Source organism: Lygodium microphyllum, chromosome 21 (assembly GCF_053477565.2).
Source record: "Lygodium microphyllum isolate KBCC chromosome 21, Lygodium_microphyllum_v1.1.10, whole genome shotgun sequence".
NCBI lineage: Eukaryota > Viridiplantae > Streptophyta > Polypodiopsida > Schizaeales > Lygodiaceae > Lygodium > Lygodium microphyllum.
This window is the reverse complement of record NC_141155.1, coordinates 60,022,854-60,039,796: the sequence shown is the minus strand read 5'-3', so window position 1 is coordinate 60,039,796 and position 16,943 is coordinate 60,022,854. Positions and strand designations below refer to the sequence as shown.

General features: G+C 40.8%; 1 protein-coding gene across 5 annotated transcripts in view; it reads right to left on the bottom strand.

Annotated features, from left to right (window-relative positions):
• The window catches only part of LOC148018058 (uncharacterized), a 54,942-nt gene that overhangs the window by 36,804 nt on the left and 1,195 nt on the right, over window positions 1–16,943 (bottom strand). The gene's annotated exons all lie outside the window — the stretch shown is intronic.

Below are 16,943 nucleotides of genomic sequence, written 5' to 3'. Positions count from 1 at the left end.
GACAGCTCACCATCGTGATCACTAGACATGATAGACAATGTCTTCGGTGTTGAATCCTTAGCTTTAGAAGGAGTAAAATCCGGAGGACTATCACTCCAACCCTCATCATGATCAGGAACAACTCTCGGCTATTGTCTTCATCTCTTCGCAAGAAGTTTAGAAACCTTTCGTTGCCTCGTTTTAACCATAGTTGTTCCTGCCACAGCCTGCTGAGAATCAGAGAGGTAAAGAGATGAAGAATACGAAGAAAAACGATTGTGTGGAGTTGCAGGATGGTGCTATTGGATGAACGCAGGCGTCAATATGCATGTCTTCTTTCCCATGCTTTGCCATTTCTTCTTGCCCTACTCCCCAATGAGTTACACTCCTAGAAAAGAGAGTGTATCACACTGTGATGACAAGATGTACTTACTAGTAGTTTGACATGTGTGTGAAGCCTCTTCAAATAAGCCTCATGCAACTGAAACTCAATGTCTTCACACAATTCCATTCCCAAAAGAAAATAAACTGAAATCAGTTGCTCTACTGGACCATCATGCACAAGTCCAAAATTAAAAAGTAAAAGACCTTTCAATGCACATTCCTTCCATGCCATGATATGACTTTGCCAAGTCATAATATCTTGTAAAAAGGCTTCAAAAATATAAACACCATAAACCAAATTTCCATGGCCCACTTCTAATGTAATAAAGTGCCAACACTTCATGAAGCTCCTTTGCTCTTGTAACAATACAAAGAACAACTCTAAAGTATCATGCACTTCATAAAGCAACATTGAAATTAGCATAGCTTCCTTATGAAGACCATAAGTAATAAAAAAAATAACTGCATCTGCCAACATCTGACAAAAAAATAATGGTGTTGTTTGTAAAGAATCAATCTGAGCAACCCTAAAAAAAATCATAAGGTGTAAGGAATCAAAAACTGCTCTATGGGGGTAAAACTGCACTACCTGCTCTATGAGGCAAAATTGCAAAAAGTTGAATCAAATTAATTGCAACTTTGGATTCCTTTTGAGCTTCAAGAGATAACTCATCATAATCTGGTTGTACCAATCTCCTTAATCTGAACCCATTTACTGCTGGCTTGATTATTTCAACCTACAAAGTAGCCAACACAAAAGTACCTTGACCCACATCTTTTACAACCTCATAAGGGCCAGCATACCTCAACTTGAGCTTTCCCGAATGCTTTCCAAGCCTTGAATTATACACTATAACAAGATCTCCCTCCTTAATTACCTTTTCCTTGATATGTCTATTTACCCATGCCCATCTTCTTGATTGCACCATTACTAAAAGGTAATGAGCTATAATTGGATCTTCCTCCAGCTGCATTAACTTCTGCAACCTATCATGAACTAATTCTTCAGGACACAACCTATAAGTAACTGCCACTCTCAAACTAGAAACCAAGAACTCCATAGGGACAACTGTCTCAAGGCCATAAACCAACTTAAATGGAGTTACACCAATAGTCACCTTATATGCTGTGCAGAAAGACCACAATGCTGAATCCAATTTAGTATCCCAATCCTTACGGTTATCAGCAACTATCTTCTTAAGAATCTGAAGCAAAATCTTATTAGAACTTTCAGCTTGCCCATTTGTCTAAGGGTGGTAAGGGGTAGATTTCTTATGCAGAATCATATGTTTAGAAGTCAACTCCTTAATTACTTCATTCAGAAAATGCTTACCCCGATCACTTACCAATTCAATGGGGAAACCAAACCAAGTCATTATGTTAGAGTAAAGAAACTGTAGAAAATGCTTACCCCGATCACTTACCAACTCAATGGGGCAACCAAACCGAGTCATTATGTTAGAGTAAAGAAACTGTGCCACACTTGCTGCCTTATTGTCCCGCAAAGCTTTAGCTTCAACCCACTTAGTACGATAGTCAGTACAAACCAAAATATACTAATTTTCACTTTGACGAGCAGTGAGCTTTATAGGATCCACAAAATCAATACTCCACTTTTAAAAATGTTCCAAAGGTAAAACTAGATGATCTTGCATTCGATCCTCCCTAGATTGTGGTTGACCTTCTTTCATACAGATAATACACTCCTTTGCATACTGATAAGCATCCTTAAGTACAATAGGCCACCACAAACCAACTTGAAGAATCTTCTTACCTATAATTTCTCCTTAAAAATTATCTCTAGTAAGTCATGCATGTGTCTCATGCAGAACAATAGGCTGTTCTTGCACAATTACACATCTCCTTAGCACGTTATCAATGCCCCTCCTATAAAGCACTTCCATAATAGACTGAAAGTTTCTGCTTTGTAATGCCAACCTTCTATGGTGGTCTCTTACTAAGTCTGCAGGCATCACTCCAGAAAGCAAAAAATTCAACATTTGATCATAGAAGGAATTGAATTGACTCACTTGCACATTGAACAGCTCTCCATCAAGCAATTGATCATTTACCCCCAATGCAAGGTCCACTAACTCAAATCTACTCAAAAAATCAGCTACCACATGCTCTTTATCTAGTGTATGTACTATTTTGTAGTCAAAATCTTGCAAAAGTAACATCCACATTGCCACTCTTCCCGTAAGCTGTGATTTGTTAATGAGATACAATAAAGCATGATGATTGACATGAAAAATAACTTGATTTTCCAATAGGTAATGCCAAAATTTCTGCAATGCAAATACCATCCCAAGAGCCTCTCTTTCATATACTGTATAATTATTTCCGTCTAATGTAAGCCTTTTGCTTGCAAAGTAAACAAGCCTAAACCAACCAACCACTCTTTCCTGCATTAAAACTACGCCCACTGCATTGTCAGATGCATCTATAAACACATGAAATGGTATATCCCATTGGGAAGGTTGCAAGATTGGAGCCACTACCAACATCTTCTTCAATATCCCAAAAGCATTATCTTGATCATGCCTCCAAACAAACTGAACTCCCTTCTTAGTAAGCAATGTAAGAGGAGCACATATATAAGCTAAATACCGACTATGCCATTTAACTTGCTCCACAAAGCGCATCACCTCTGAGACTGTAGTAGGGACAATAGCCTTCTGAACAACCTGAATTTTCCTTGGGTCAATAGCCATACCTTCCTCTGATATGTCAAACTCCGCTTTTAGCAGCAAAAACTGATTTAAACGGATTGACGTTCCAAATTGTCGGCATCTCTCAAAACATAATCTAAGTTACTGCAAATTATCCATTTTCTTACCAAAGACAAAAATCATCTATAAAGACTCTCATGAAAGATGTAAGATATAGATCAAATGTTTTATAAGCTGCACCTTGTTGGGAATAAAGGCCCTCGTACCTTTAAATGTGCTCGGTCGTGAACACACCCTTAGCACTTGTACTTTCATATATATATCTATCTAAAAACCTAAAGTGATACACTCGTCATTGTACCCAAAAATCGTGTTCACTCTCCTGACCACTTTGCTCACTTTCTCTCTATCTCTCTACTGTGTGTAAGCACTACATGTCTCGATCCTCGCACTACCTCTGAGCTCAACAAACTCGTATCAGAGTCATCAAGTTTTGCGCGCTTTCCGAGATCTGACAAGACCAACGGACAGCTCGAGTTCTTGAAGACCTGTGTGTCGAGCTGAGGCAGACGACCATGTGCACAGAGGGTGACCAGCCTGGTGACTGGGCAACGGTGGTGTCAGGTAGGCGTAGATTGCCAACAGTTCAGTCGGACTAGACAAGCAACAACAGCTGTTGAAGGGTAGTTGCAGGCGAGCGAGTAGACAATGGCTGCAATTGGACCAGCGGGCACGTCTTCTATAGACAACCAAGCATTGATAGGACAGGCAACGGTCTACAACCAAGCGAAAACCAAGCAAGTGGCATGTGCGCAAGTGGTGCACGTCTAGCAGGAGTAATAGGCAGGCGTTGACGGCGCGACAAGTCCAACGGGCAGGCGCACGCTCACATGACGGGCAGGCAACAACAGCCGTTAATCACGTGAGGGTCAACGACCCCCCCCCCCCCCCCGGTTAGTTTTTTTTTTTAAATCAAATTTTTTTTAATCTTCAATTACCACTTGTCTTGGTGGGAGTTCATGCGCTAAAGGCACAGATCTCAAATCTGTGCAAAATTGAGGCAAAAATTTGGGGCTTTTCCCGGATTTGGGGATTGTGATGCAAAACAAGACAATTTGTCTCAGAAATTGCAGGAATTTGTGACATTTTGCCTCCGACATTTGGGGCTTTTCATGTATATGCAAGAATTGGACTGAAATTTATCTGTAATATTTCCGCTCGAAATATTAAGTCGACCTTAAACACCGCACACCCCGCGCAATAAGGCACCCCAAAGTGATCTCCCACATCGTAAAATGTTGGCAGTTAAACGCTTACCCCGCGCGCGCGATAATAAAACCCAACCGCGTTGTGCAAATAAGGCCAAGTCTCAAAACCCGCAAGCCGCATGAGAACACCTCTTCTAGAGGGAAAAAAGGATAATGGTTAAAAATTAAGGCAAATTTTTTTAATTATTTACCCCCTCCCCTCAGCCGATGCATGGCAGGGGAGAGGAGTGTGAGAGGAAGAGAAGCTAAGTGGTGTGGGGAAGCATGAGGGGGGAGGCATGCACACAAGCCACGTGTGTGGCTACCTCTCCCCCCCCTTAGCCTATATGACCCCCCCCCTAGAGCATGTGGGGGAGGAGGAGACGAAGGTTGCCGTGCTGTGCCCTTGCCATCCGCCATCGCCAAAAACGCCGCCCTGCTGCCGTGGAGTGCCGCTGCTGCCACGCCACCTTCCCTTCACCATCATCATCATCGTCCTCCTGCTCGTCGTCAATCTCCTCCTTCCCAATCATTCCCCTCCACGTCACTCTATTAAGAAACAGAAGCTTTTAGAAGCTTCTAAAGACAAAGCTTCCATAAGCCTTGTACGTACGGTTCTTCCCGGGATTTGATAACCACGCCTTATAAAGGTAATCTCTACGTGAGGGAGGGAGTAGACTGATTTTGAGGCTGATTTCCCAAAGCCGGATGGAGTTCGGAGATCGCATAAAGGCGAGGATAAATCGCGGAGTCCAAATCCACTATATCAACGATGGCTCCAAAGCAAAAGACGCAAGGCGCTCACACGGGAGCCTCCAACCCAAGTTTACGCGTGGACATCCCTACGAGTCCTCATGCACAAGTTCTTAAAAGTTTAATTCCGCATAAAAGGAATGCATTAGGCACGTTTAATTTTCATGGGAAAGTTATGAATACAAATTACTCATTCGTCTTACGAGTTTTAGTTGCATGTTGCACTTTGCTTGCATTTCCAAAGTGACAATCCTAAACGCATATTGCATAGGTTAAAAGGATGAAAAATTGTTTAAATTCATCCTTGTCTTCCTTGCAAGAAAGAACAAGTGGATATTGCATTTAGGCAATAACTTCCTTGTTGTGATTCGCATGAGAAAATCGTGAGCTTTGCACCCCTCTCGTTTCCCATTCTCCTTGAACCAAGTGCAGCATGAATCCGCTCCGACCCTGACGTTTCTGTGTAAAGTAGTTCGCCTAGGGTTCGATGCTAGCTGCCATTCTAGGAATTTGACCAATAGGAAAACCCTGATTTAGGTCAGTCCTAAGTGGGAACGGCCGGAATGCTTCCGCTTCATGGCAGACTCGGGAGGACCTAGATCGCAAACCCCATGACATTCTGTGGGAGTGCCAGGCGGCGCTTTCTAGACTGCAAGTGAACAGGTGGATACTTTACATTATCCAATTTCTTAACAGTGATGCACATTGGACCCCATGTAATTTGGGGCTTTTGCTTTTTGGGCAAAATTTGGGCGCCATTTGGTCATTTTATGTACATACGAGTTTAATTTCATGCAATTTGGATACCTAGCACTTGGAAAAATTTGGGGGTTTTGCTAAAATTGCTCTATTTTTGCAAAATTGGCATGTTCTATGCATGTCAGAGACAATGCAGATGTGTGGTTGATGCTTTGAGCACAAAATTTTGGGGCTTTTGACCGTGCATGTCAATTTTTTATGCCCGTGGGTACATGTACAACAGAAATTGCAGCTAAAATTTGGGATTTCTCATGTAATGTGATGCATTTGCCCTTGGAACAGCAGTAATCAGTTGTGGAATGTTGTAGCACATGGTTTGGTGCTTCTGAAAATTTACTTACAGATCTGAAATTTCTGCTTCTACATGGTCATTTATTGCTGGTTGGTACTTGTTTGTACCTTGGTCACTTATGTGACAGTTTGAGCTTGCATTTGCTGAATTTTTTGGTCACATTTGGGTTAAAAATCATGGCTGGCAACAGTGATAGCAGTAATCTCATGCACATAAAGAAGCTTGAAGGAGCACGTAACTTTGCAATTTGGCAAAAACAATGCTACAATATCCCGTTGCAAAAGAAGCAGGCAAAGCCGACTAAAACAAAAGGGGGGAAACCCGCAGATATGGATTAGGACGATTGGGATGAGTTAAATGAGCTTGCACACTCAACCATCGAGCTATCGATTTCTAATGCCTTGCTGTTTAACATTGAAGGTTTGGATTCTCCATATGCTATTTGGACTCAATTGGAGAATTGTATGCACAGAAGAGTGCTGCAAGCAAAGTGTATTGGCTGAAAAAGCTTATGGATTTGCATATGAAAGAGGGTATAGCAATGTCTACTCACTTGAGTGAGTTTAACTCCATTTTCAGCTAGCTGGTTGCCTTGAAGTTCTTGATTGATGAAGAATTTAAGGCTACATTCTTGCTTTGCACTCTTCCAGAGAGTTGGGATACATTCAGGACTGCTATGAGCAATTCTAATGTGATTCTTTTGTATGCTAATGTAGAGAGTGCTTTACTCATGGAAGAAATGAATCGGCATAACAATACATCCAGTAAGTCTTCCAGTGCTTTGCATACTAGAGGCAGATCATAGTAGAAAGGCAAATTTGATAGCAAGGGACACAGTAAATCACGTGGCAAAGATATTGAATGCCATCATTGTGGCAAGAAGAGTCACTTTAAACGAGACTACTATAAATGGAAGAAAGAAAAAGGAAAGGGCAAGAAGACAAATGATAGCAAGGGAAAAAAGAGAGTCAACCTAAGAATAGCAATATCAAGATTGAAGAGGTGAATGTAGTCACTCATGACAGTGACAGTGGGAATGACGTGCTCTCTGTCTCGTCACACTTTGGTGCACATGCTTTACTTGCAGATACAAATGATGACATGCATACCTGGATTCTTGATTCAGGTGCTTCCTTTCATGCTACCCCTCATCGTGAGTGGTTCTCTGCCTATACAGGGGATAGATATGGTGTTGTCCATCCTAGGGACAATTATACATGTGACATTGCAAGTATTGGCAATGTGCAGTTGCAGTTTCAACATGGTTCTGTCTTCACACTTCAGCAAGTACGGCATATACCTCAGCTCAAGAAGAGCTTGATTAGCTCAAGGCAACTAGATGATGATGGATTTCATACCATCTTTGGTGATGGAAAATGAAAGATCTGTAAGGGATCTAGAGTGATTGCCAGAGGTTGTAAAAGTGATACCTTGTATCCTCTCCATGTATCTAGTGTGAGTGATCATGTTGTTACCATGACCGAGCAGCCAAGTATTTCTTTGTGGCATGGCCGGTTGGGACACATAAGGCAAACTGGAATGGAAGTGCTTTCTCGTTTGGGTTACTTGCCTTGTCTTTGTTATATTGATTTTGAGCATTGTCATCATTGTGTTTATGGTAAACATGCACAGATGTCTCATAAAAAGTCTCTTTCGCTGAAATCTTCTCCTCTAGAGTTAGAACATTCCGATGTATGTTAGATACCAGGATTATCTTTAGGGGAAAAAATATTGTCACCTTTCTTGATGATGCTATACGGAACGTATGGGTTTACCCTATTCGTAGCAAGGATGAAGTGCTTGACAAGTTTAAAAAATTCTTGGCATTGTTTGAAAATCAGACTGATAAGACACTTAAGTGTCTTCGCTCTGACAATGATGGGGAATATGTGTCCAAGGCCTTTCAGGCATTTTGTGATAGCAAAGGGATAAAGAGGGAGCTCACTGCCCCTCATGATCCACCCCAAAATGGCATTGCAGAGAGTATGAATCGGACCATATAGGATAAGGTTCGTACAATGCTGTCTCATGCTGAATTACCCCATGGTTTTTGGGTAGAGATATTACTCCAAATTCTTAGATTCCTTACCATCCAATTTGTTCCAAGCTGTCATGATATCCACCTCAAAGGTACTTGTCAACCAATTCGATGCAAACATTTGCTTAAATTGTACCCATGTTAATGGTGCTCTACCTTGGATTAAAAGAGTGGATTCACACTGCAATGCATTCCCCTTCAAGAGAGTGGTTGCCTTTCAAATCTTCAAGGACTCAATGAAGTTTCCCTCTAAATAGATTGCATTAAACTATTGAATGAAAGTCAAAGCTTTCATACTATCTTGTGCACCACTGAAGGACTTAAACTTCACTGCTTTTCCACCCTCATCAATTTCTTTTGTTGCCCCTTTGGGTATCAAGTTATCGTACACTAGTTGCTGCAAAAAGGATACATTCGTTGAATTTATATCAAAACCAACACCAAATGAAGCATTTCCATAACCAGCACTCATTCCTTGAGTCCCATAAGCATTCGAGGGTATAGATACATTACCAAACATGCTACTTTGTACCCCACACATTTAAGTCAATGCTGCCATACCCGATTACATTGAGTCTTGCATATTTCCAACCATACGCGAATACATTGGGCCTTGCACACCATGCATTGGATGTTGCATACCATAGGGATTTGTGTCATACATTCCCATATGCAATTCTTGTCCAACCATAGCATGAAAAAACGTGCTACCACCAAAGTGACATGGCTCCCCCATCATTGCATGCATGCCTGGCTATCCAAAATCCATTGGATTGGCACTTCCATGATGACCTTGCATTTGCACTCCTTGCCTCGTAAGTACTAACTATTTTGCTTCCATAGCATCTTTCAGAGCTTTAAATGAAGGCTTTGGCATTTCCTTCGATGCACCTTGATGTCCTGAAGGTGTAGAATATGACTTCTTCTTCTTGCCCTTCCTGTCCTTCTTCAAATCATTCAAAAATTGGGTGAATTGAAGATCCTTTGGCAATTTAACAAAGAGATTTGCTGTTGTCCTCATCCAATTCTTAAACCGGTCATCAAATTCCTCTTCACTTTGCTAGTCATCCGCCTCATTATGCCTCTCGAAGGCCCTACATCTTGCCCAACAGCAACATTTTCAACTTGTTGTTCATGGTCTGAGCCTTGTTCAAGATCAAGCATTGCATTTGCTTCATCCCATATGAATGTTCATACTGAGAGCCATCATCACTACTTGATTTCATCTTGAAGACATATTGCTGTAATTTCTCAACAAAGAGCAAAAATCAGCACTAGCACAAAGCTTTGGCTTGCAATCAAGTATCTTAGGCCCACCAAATCAATGGTTTGAGTGGTATCCTGGCAATGGAACCATGAAACCAGCCTGCCTTCTCGGATAGGGTGGTAAAACCTGATCAAGCACCTAATTATAGCAATTAGAAATTGAACATAAACTAAAATGCACACATTACCTTAACAATCTTGGACAATAGACACCCGGTTGGCCCCAAAATTGGCGCCCCTTTCAGTATTTCTCTAACGTTTATTGCTAATGGACAATATACAAGTTGAGATTCCACAATCTCCTTTGCTGATCCAAAAGCCCCTTGTTGTACATACAATCAACAAGCAATTTAGGCCAATTGCCCATTGATTTTCACCTAAGACTTGCACAAATGGAACCACCAACTAGCCAAATGCTGCCCCAATTTACAATGGATGGGCTAGCATCTGAAATCCTTGTCAATTCCACAAATTTCAGTTGCTGATTTCAATATACGCTACCTTCTCCTATTGGCAGGGCTCCCAAGGTGGCTGTCAAACCCTAATCTCTACAAAAATTTAGGGTTTACAACAGCACAAAGCCTCTTGCAGTCCACCAAATCTAGCCAAGTTATGCTAAGAATGGCTAAGAAATGCTAAGATTTTTTGAGAAATTACCGAAGAAGGTGAGAAAAAGCCAAGATGAGAGAGAAATCTGATTTCCTTCACAAGAAAACCCTAAAATCTGCCCGCTACCTACTCCAACCTGCATTTAATGCAATCGCCTCTATTGCCAGGCAGCTCCAAAATGTTGTCACCTGATCAGCAATGTTGTTGCCAGCCCCTGGAAGATGTCCCCTTGCTGTCCCTTGCCTACTAAGGCCTCCAAATGGCTATCTTCTGTAACAAATTACTGTTTTCTGATCAAAAAATAAACCACCAGCTCCCTCTCTCTCTCCCAGGCTGTAGACTAACTAAATGGCTAAGACCTAGCTTCCAAAAACGTTTTCTCATATTGCATGGGCATTTTTACCAAGTAGCAGTCTTCTAAACCCATTTTTCAACATTATCTAGCCATTTATTTAATTTTCAAGATTAAATAATCTTGAAAATTAATTTCAACCATTCTGAACTTGTCCAAATTTAAATATGTCCATCCATAATTCAACTGGCTAGGCCATTTGCAACCTTGAGTGGCCCCCAACCTCTGTTGACCCTTAGATTGGCATCAATTAATTAATTAATGCTAGTCTCGAGTATCACCACTAACACTTCTTGGCCAAACAACTGTCCTAGGGTAAAAACTAACACCAACTAACCCCCAAAGCCCTGTTGGCATAACTTATCACAACTTTTACCTTTGACATCTACTATATCCTCAGGATCCTTGGCATGTTACCATAACTGTATGCATCATATGTGCTAAATAACCTTGCATATTTGATTAATAACTTAATCAAATGTTATCGGCAAGATTAAAGCATCTCAAAATTTCACGTCCCTGTGACATGTTCACATGAAAAAAAAAATCTTTTCTCCAACTAAAAAGCAAAAAGTACCCATGAATGGAGTGTTTACACCAAAACATAGGAGAAACACAATAAGTGTAACAAAAACCCTCAAGTGAATGATGTGAATGTATACAAAAAATAGGCCACCCAAGATTTGGTAAACTCTCTATAAGTAGGGACTTTTGATTTTCATTGTTGAATCTAAACAATTTCTATTTACTACACTCATCAATTCATAGTTTTCTATGTTTTGTTCTCTTCATATAACACACACACACAACACCCTGTTACATATCTTTTCCCTTTGATAATAATGCTGTATCCTTTTCAAATTATCCTTCTTCATATGATTTTCAAATCCACAAATGGTATCAAGTCTAGTGAAACGAGCCTTTCTTCACTGGATGGGTGGAAATTTCCTAATTACAACTTAATTACAGCAATAAGCATTTATTTCAAAACTAAGTAATAAATTTAGCTATCAATATTTGGACAATGGACACCCGGTTGGCCCTAAAACTGGCATCCCTTTCAGTATTTCTTTAGCTTTACTAAAGTAAAAGTTGATTTACAATGGGATTCTCCCAATCCCCTTCACAATCCAAACTTCCCTTACTGTCCAAAGTGACCAATCTTCAATCTAATTTGCCCCTTGATTTGAGCAATCAATTAGCCTTCACCCCCTTCGAGAAAAGTGAAAATGCCCCAAATTTGATGGCTGGCTGGCCCTCCATTTGATTTCAGCTGAAAATCGTCTTCAACCCTGAATAATTCAATACTTGGAGTCTTCAATGTCTACATGCTTCTTGAGACAGCCGCTAAACTATAATTTCTACTGTAAATTGGGGTTTATAGCAGAGAAAACTGAAATTCCTCAGCCTCCAAGGGTCCTAATGCTAAGATCTTCGAAGCAAGGCTATGCAATGGTTGGAGAATGAGAGAAAATGCTGAGGAGAGAGAAAATTCAGAATTTCGTCACGAGAAATGACTGAAAATCAGTCAATGCAGCTATTGTCCTATCCCAACAACAATAAATGTTGTTGTCTGTACCTATAGACTCAAAATCTATTGATGTCTTCAATCTGGGCTGTCACCCAACTGCCTAGGATCTCATGCAACTATTGGTTTCTCCAAATTTGCGAACACCTACTGATAATGGCTGAAGCCTGAAACTCAACTCACAATGGCTGCTCTAGCTCCCCACAATATCTTTCCAGCAAGAATGGATGATCATCTCTCTTTTTCTTTCGTAAATATGATCTCTCTTTTTTTTTTCGTAAAAGGTAATTGTATTAATTACGAAAAAAAATACAAGATTACTTGATTACAAGATACATGACGACAATCCAAGCCATCATGTGAAGAGGTGCTAAGTACTACAAGTTACAATTTCATGGCAAGGATGCGGAGGAAATTGCCATATGCCAAGGACGGAAGTCCTCCGTAGAGAGCAAATCCGAACGATGGAGAAGAGCTAACTGCCAATACAAGAGGCCCTTAAGCCTCACAATATGCCGCTGAACATTATGGGCAGAGTCAAACAGAAAAGCATTCCGAATGGTCCAGTTATGCCAACAGCCCCAATATCGAAGAAAGTGATACATGAGCTTCATATGTGGCTGTGCGGGAGTAGGGTATTTGGGCTGGCCCAAAACCCAATCAAAGGGGCGCAGTGTGATACCAACCACCCCTCGCCAAACGGCCGACAAAAATAACCAGACTTTCTTAGCGACGGGGCAAGAAATGAATCGGTGGCAGGCGGATTCCATAGTAGTGGTGCAAAAGAAACAGGTGCCATTGGAGATTCGTCGCTTGGAAAGAGCCGAAGCAAGCGGAAGACCCCCAATCACCACTCTCCAAAGAAAGACTTTGTATTTAAAGATGATCATCTCTCTCTCTCTCTCTCTCTCTCTCTCTCTCTCTCTCTCTCTCTCTCTCAACCTTCGTTTGCTCTCCAACCTTCTCCGCATTTTTCCCAACATCCCTTTAGAAAATATAACAACTAGCAGCCTTTCCAAATGAGTTTCCAGCATTATCCACATTATTATATTAATTTTCAGTCTAAAATTACTAAAAACTAATATGATAATTATTTCAATGCCCAAAAAAATAGTTTAACCAGCAAGCAATTAAATCAGCTAGGCCATTTCATGTCCCAAGTGTCTCTATGTCATTTTGGACCATCAGATTGGTGTTAAGTACCATTAAACACCACATCTTTAGTGTCACCAACTAACACTTATGGTCAAATAAATGACTTAGGCTCATAATTGGCACCAAATACTACCTAGCATCTGTGCAATATAGCTAGTTGCAACTTTTGCCTTCGACATCCGCTCATTTCCTCGGATCCTAGGCTCATTAATTTGCACTAACCTCCGTTACATCCCACATATGCAACATTTACTTAAACATGTGATTAAAAATTAATCCCTAGGCTAAGTGAGGCTTGTAAAAATGCATGTCCTCATGAAAGCACTCCCCCTTAAAATCCTTGCAATCATCCCTAATTGCACTATGAGATGCATCAAAAGCAAAATACTATACTAGAATTTCCACAAGGCATCATAGTCAACACAACATTGCACATTATTGTTCAACCATTATATATATCCAACACATACTAAAAATTACCAGCCAACATAACATAATATAAGACTCACAAAGAATCTCAAAAACATTGATAGATTATCATCCAATGGATCCATTAATCTTAAGCTCGATTAATTTCACAAAACTAAACCATGGTATAGCATAAACCAAGGCTAAAACATCAATGGCATCATAACATATGCTGCTGTCCATAAAACCAATTGAATACCACTAAAAATTAATGACCATACACTGAAAATCAGCATTTGATAATCAACCCATGATGATCATTAACTAATGCAAGCGTACACTTTCAGAGCTGCAGATAATAAACCATAACATATACGTACCAAACATAGTGCCTAGGACATTGAATAGTGATCTCCTAGCAAACATACCATTAGCTACAATACCCTGAATGTATGCTGAATACATCCAAGATCCACTACATCTACATGTCCATCACTAACGAGTGGAGGTGCTAGCTCCCTCACGAGCATCAAGTAATACTCTGGGCCCCTGCTTTGCTGAACCTAACTAAGCCCGTAAAGTCGGCTCCAACTGGAAAGCATCAAGGTAAAGTTGCAACAACTCAGGATGGTCTATCAAGTCATTCTTCTCCATCCATTTGGCATCCATTGGTAAATAGTTCGAAAACTTCACCAAGTACCATATGGAAGCCTTCCCCCTAATTTTCCGCTCTATGTGCGCCAAAATCTACTTTGGTACCAATATCTCGTCGAGCGAGCTCCTCAATCTCAGGCTAAGTTTCAACAAATACATTCTCTGGCAAATCACCATGAAACGGCTTAAGCAAGGTCAATGCATTGTGTATCCGCTAGTGTGAGGCAATTTCACCCTATAGCATGCATCACCGATTCTCTCCAACACTTGAAATGGCCCATAGAATTGCATACTCAGCTTTGGATATAATCTCTCTTTGCCCTTCATCTTTTTCAACCATGCCTTTTCAAAATGCAAGGACACAATGTATCTGCCCTCTTCATTGCAGCATTCATTGATTGCAGATTTTTGTGTTATTCTATCTCTTTTCTCTCTCCCTCTTCTCTCATGTTCATTTTCTTTCAATGTTGTCCATATGGTTCCGCATCTGTTGCACTCTAACAAAGTTATACCTAAGCCACAGCCTTCATCAAGCATGCCTTCATATTATTACTAGCATGGAGACAAAGCTAGTGCCTTCTCTCCTAAGGATAAGTTTCTGACATCTTCAGCTATCACCTCGGCTATTGTTCTTCCTCATAAGTTTCCTCTCTAGTGGAGCTTCCCATTCTTGGATTACATGTGCTTTTATTTCAATATTTCTCTCTCAGTCAACTAGGGTGGACTGCACTTCACTCTCATCAGCTACTAATGATCTTCAATGATAACCTTGCCACATAATTGTTCTTAATGGAGGATCCTAATGTTTATTTATTGCTCTATATTTTTATAGTTGTTAATATGGAGGATGACTCCCTCTCCATCTTGGGTACCTTTGTAGGCCTGAGAGGGGGTGTTGAGCCACCAAAATCAGCCTTGCTTTAACATTTATCTATAATGCATTAATGCCTAATTTTGCTCCTTTAAAACAGCCCCAAAAGGTTTTATTTGCACACAATAGGACAAGTGCCCAAAAATCCCCTATAGTAGAACTTGTTGTGGGCATCCATCATTTTACATTCATTCTTATTGATCATCCTCAATCGTTCTCCTTCTTCATCTCATACTTTCCCTTTCCATCAACTAGTCTCCCCTATGTTTTGGCACGACGAACTGCCACTCAGCTGCTTGCCCAATCAGCTATGCTGCCACCCATTCAAGAGGAGGTCCATCCAGTCAATCTCTACTGCCACCAACACAAATCAGCTGCCACGCAAAATAAAATTGCTACCGCCAACATATTCTGCCTCTTTTGGAGCTGCCACCACCACCCGAGAGAGCTGCCCATCTGTGTTTATCCTGCTGCTCCTCCTATTGGCTACTGCCCAGCCCATCTAAGGTTGTTGCACATCTGCATTTTAATGCTGCAGCCCCTAGAGGTCACTTATCCTTCACCTTCATCAGCTATGGAGAATTCTGTTTAGCTCTCTTCACTACTGTTCACATTCATCTGGTGTCTCCATCCCCCTGCCAGAGGACTGCATTTCACTGACTCCACAATGCACACTCCTTCCATAGGTGCTACCACCTTGATTAGCCGAGACAATCCAGTCATTTTAAACCACTCCATCATCACAGACTGCTTGAATCACCCCTCAGCATTGGTCCTAGAGACATGCAAGCCAGAGAACATTGTTTAATTTTATTTAAGATTTTTCAATTCTCTATGTTTTGAGTTTGTAATATCACATCCTTCAATGTACTGATGCACATGTGCTAACATACTTTTTGAAAATGTGGTCCCATACTTCATTCCATCCACATGAATGTGGTTTATAATTTTCCACAAAGGAAAATGTTATACCCACACAAGATCAAATCCATCATATCCCAACAAGTTACACAAGTTGGTGTTGAGAAAAGTTTGTAAGACTTGCCGAAAAATGCATGCCACTAAGTGATGTAAAGGCCCATGTTTTTAACTAAAAGAACAAGTTTGCCATGTTTAGATTATGCATAGTCCCATTGCCAATTTTTAAGGGAGAATACAATGAAGACCATAATCTTCATGTAATAGAATTTATGGTAGTATGTGTGGCTAACAATGCCAGAACCCCTGAGCATTGGTTACCAATATTCCCCGCCACTTTCAAAGGCAAGGCGTTTCAGCGATATGAGAGACAAGTAGTAGGAACTTTTGACACATGGGACAACTTGAAGTTGTTTTCCTCACTAAATTTAGGCGTAAAGGTTTTAAAGAGCGGATGCGAGATGAGTTCTTGAACCTGAGCCAGTCCTCTAGCTTAAGTTCATGAACCTAAGCCATAACCCCTGAACATTGGTTAGCAATATTCCCTGCCACTTTCAAAGGCGCAACGTTTCAATGGTATGAGAGACAAGCAGTAGAAACTTTTAACACATGGGACGACCTAAAGTTGCTTTCCTCACTAAATTCAGGCATAAAAGCTTTAAAGAGCAGATGCAATAGGAGTTCATGAACCTAAGCCAGTTCTCTGGAGAAAGAATAGAAGCTTATGTCTCGTGAATGAAATCCATATTGAAAAGATGGGCCAACTATCATTTAAATGAAGGCATCCAAAAGGGAGTTTTCCTTAGAGGCCTACAACCAAAAGTTCGAAAGTTCATGAAATTGAGAAGACCAATTCAATTTACAAGCTGCACTGGAAGGTACAAGACTGTATGACGAAGTTGAAGCAAGATTGTTAATAACCTCACGAAGAGGAGTCTTACCTCCTCCCATGCCAGGAATGGTAGACCCACCAAATGCAGTCCCAGGGACAGTTTCCTACCCTTAACCCACCCCCAGATGCAAACAACGCCACAATACAGTGCACCTACTCCACAGTG